Source organism: Pelophylax lessonae, assembly GCF_965119305.1.
Source record: "Pelophylax lessonae genome assembly, chromosome: 11".
Lineage (NCBI taxonomy): Eukaryota > Metazoa > Chordata > Amphibia > Anura > Ranidae > Pelophylax > Pelophylax lessonae.
In genome coordinates, this window is record NC_138778.1 from 119,246,037 (window position 1) to 119,249,432 (window position 3,396).

Sequence of the window (3,396 nt, forward strand, 5' to 3'; positions counted from 1 at the left end):
TGCTTGAAACAAGAGACAAAAGGTTAATGCCAGGCCGAGGGTCATACACAGTGAATCAGTCCGAGGAAATGGAGGTACAGAGGGGTAAGACAAGGAGAGAGTCCGTGGAATCCAGGCCGAGGTAGGTACACAGAATATCCAGCAGAGGTATGGTTCAGGCAAAGAGTCGTCAGGCAAGCCGAGGTCAAACAAGGAGAAGTGCAGATGGGTCAAGGAGCAAGCCGGGTCAAAAGCAGGAACGCAGATAAACAAACAGGTCACAGGTACTAGAGCTGATGATAAACCAGCACTGAAGCACAGCCAGAGAGTGCTTTATATAGGGCCAGGGCTGGGGAGATGGGCGTGGTGACACACCTGATCTGCCTCCAGCGTTCTATTGTTGCTGAATGGTAATTCCTTTCCTGACATTAAGATTAGCATACTGCTGAGATTAGGGTTAGGGTTTGCATACTGCTAAGATAGGCATAGTGCTAGGGTTAGGGTTAGCATGCAACTGGAATAGGTTTAGGGTTAGCATAGAGCTATTTTTTATGATTAGGTTTAGCATTCTGCTAAGGTTAAGGTTATCATACTTCTAGGATATGAGCTAGGGTTAGCATAATTCTAAGATTTAGGCTAGGGTTAGCATATTACTAAGACAAACAAGTATACAATGCAAGCCCACAAGGTAGATAACCCCTGCAATGCCACTAGAGGGCCAGTCCAATATTCCTATAAAGAGTTCAAGGAAAAAATCCTTCATAGTAATGGGGAAAAAGCCATGGTGTCACGATCCGGGGTAGGATAGGAACACTGGCAGGTCACCCAGGCAGATGACGCAGGCTCACCTGAGGTGCGGAGTCTATGTACTAACCGGTCTTCACCAGGGCTCCTGAAGGTGGGGATGGATTTTGCTGCGTGTTAGCACCAGGTCGCGGTCCTCAAGATCGCCCCACCAGGAGGTGAGCAAGTCATAGCCTAGTAGCAGATAGGGATTAAGCTGAAGCGTAGTCAAGGAGTAGCCAAAGGTCGGTAACCAGTAGTTGCAGTTTGGGATCAAGCAGAAGAGTAGTCGAGGAACAAGCCAAGTGTCGATAACGGATGGTAGCAAAGATATGGACGGCGGCAGGAGAGACTAGCGAGATATCGGCTGTTGAAGGCACAATATTCTGGCAGCAGGAAGTGCAAAGACATGGCTTATATCAGGAAGTTCCTGGGAGGAGCAAAGGGTTCAAGGTTCAAGGCAATAAAGATTCACAGCAGGATCATTCAAGGATTTGTCCAGGGAGCTGTCCAGCATTCCAGGTAGCTCAGCGAGTAGAGTCATTGCCAGACATCATGGAGGTCCCAGGTTCAAGTCTGGGTCCTGACAGTACTCCCCTCCTCCCAGGACGTCTGCTGGACGTCTTAGGACCAGGTTTAAGAGGAAACCTCTGGTGGAACTCCCTTGTTAATCTAGGGGCATGAACATTTTCTTCTGGCTCCCAGGAATTTTCTTCTGGTCCATATCCTTCCCATTGAACCAGATATTGTAATTTATTCCTAAAGATCCTGGAATCAAGAATTCTCTCCACTACAAATTCTTCTTCACCCTGTTCTTCAACAGGTGGAGGAGGCGGAAGAATTCTTCCAGGAAAAGGATTTTCCTTAAATGGCTTGAGCAGTCATATGTGAAAAACCGGGTGAATTCTCATACTGTCGGGAAGTTTTAAACGGAAAGTGACTGGGTTGACCTGAGCAGAAATCTGGAAAGGTCCCACAAACTTTTGTCCCAACTTTGCAGATGGAACATGGACCTTCAAATTTTTGGTTGATAACCAAACCTTGTCCCCCACTTGAAAGGTAGGAAGTGATCGGCGATGTCTATCAGCAGCCTTCTTGTAACATTCCTGAGCCTCCTTCAAAGTCTCAATTAATTTCTCCTGAATCTCTTGCAACATAGTTAATCTGTTGGCTACAGCAGGAATTGGAGTTGAGATAGGGAGAGATCAGGAATAAAAACTGGATGATAACCATTGTTTAAGAAAAACGGGCTTTGAGAGGTTGAGTGTATGTCTAGAATTGTTGTAAGAAAACTCTGCCGTGGGAAGATAGTCCACCCAGTCATCCTGAAGATAATTAACAAAACATCGAAGGTACTGTTCTAAAGTTTGATTGGTCCTCTCAGTCTGACCATTAGACTGAGGATGAAAAGCAGAAGACAGGTTGATTGCTACTCCTAAAGCTGAGCAAAAGCTTTTCCAAAACTTTGAAGTAAACTGTACTCCTCGATCTGACACAACGTCTTCAGGAATTCCATGTAGTCTGAAGACTTCTCGAACCATCAACTCTGCAGTTTGTTCCGAAGAGGGTACCCACTTAACTGGTATAAAGTGAGCCATCTTGGTGAGGCGGTCAACGACCACCAAGATAGTGGTCATTCCTTTTGAGGGAGGTAAATCAACCACAAAGTCCATAGAAATTGACCCCCAAGGTTGATGGGATAGGGAGTGGTTGGAGCAACCCCAAAGGAGAAGCTCGCGGTGTCTTATTGCGTGCACAGGTCAGGCACGAGGCTACATACCTTTTAACATCTTCCTTGTACCCAGGCCACCAAAAGGAACGTGATAAAAGTTCCTCTGTTTTAGAAACTCCAAAATGTCCGGCAAGTTTTGAGTCATGACTCAATAGGAGGACTTCAACCCGAGCAGACTCAGGTACATAGAGGCGATGCGTTTTAATCCAAAAGCCATTCTTGAACTCAAGATCGATGTCCGTAGGAGGATTATTGAGGAGTGAGTCATTCTCGTACCCTTCTTTGAGGAGACTCAAGAATGCCTTTGAACTTGTGACACCTAGGAAGTTCTTTTGAGGCAGGATTGTGCATTCAGCATTGTTCTCCTGGGAAGGCCCCGACAACATCCGTGATAAGGCCTCAGCCTTACCATTTCTTGACCCAGGTCTATACGAGATAATACAATTAAATCTAGAAAAGAACAGCGACCAACGTGCTTGTCTAGAAGACAATCTTTTGGCCGAACAAATGAATTCCAGATTTCTGTGATCAGTGAGAACGGTCACAGGATGCTTAGTACCTTCCAGCAAATGCCTCCATTCGGAAAAGGCTTCCTTAATTGCCAGTAACTCCTTATTCCCTATGTTGTAATTCCTCTCGGCTGAAGACATGAGACATTAAGACATGAGAGAAGTAAGCACAAGGATGAAGCTGCATCTTTTCACCGCTTAGTTGAGAAAGGATAGCACCCACAGCAGAGTCAGAAGCATCCACTTCCACTACAAAAGGTAGCTCAGGATTGGGATGTACCAATACTGGTGCACAAGTGAACAGAGTCTTTAACTTAGCGAAAGCAGCCTGAGCATTAGATGACCACACAAAGGACACCCCTTTCTTTGTCAGCTGTGTAATCGGTGCTATCA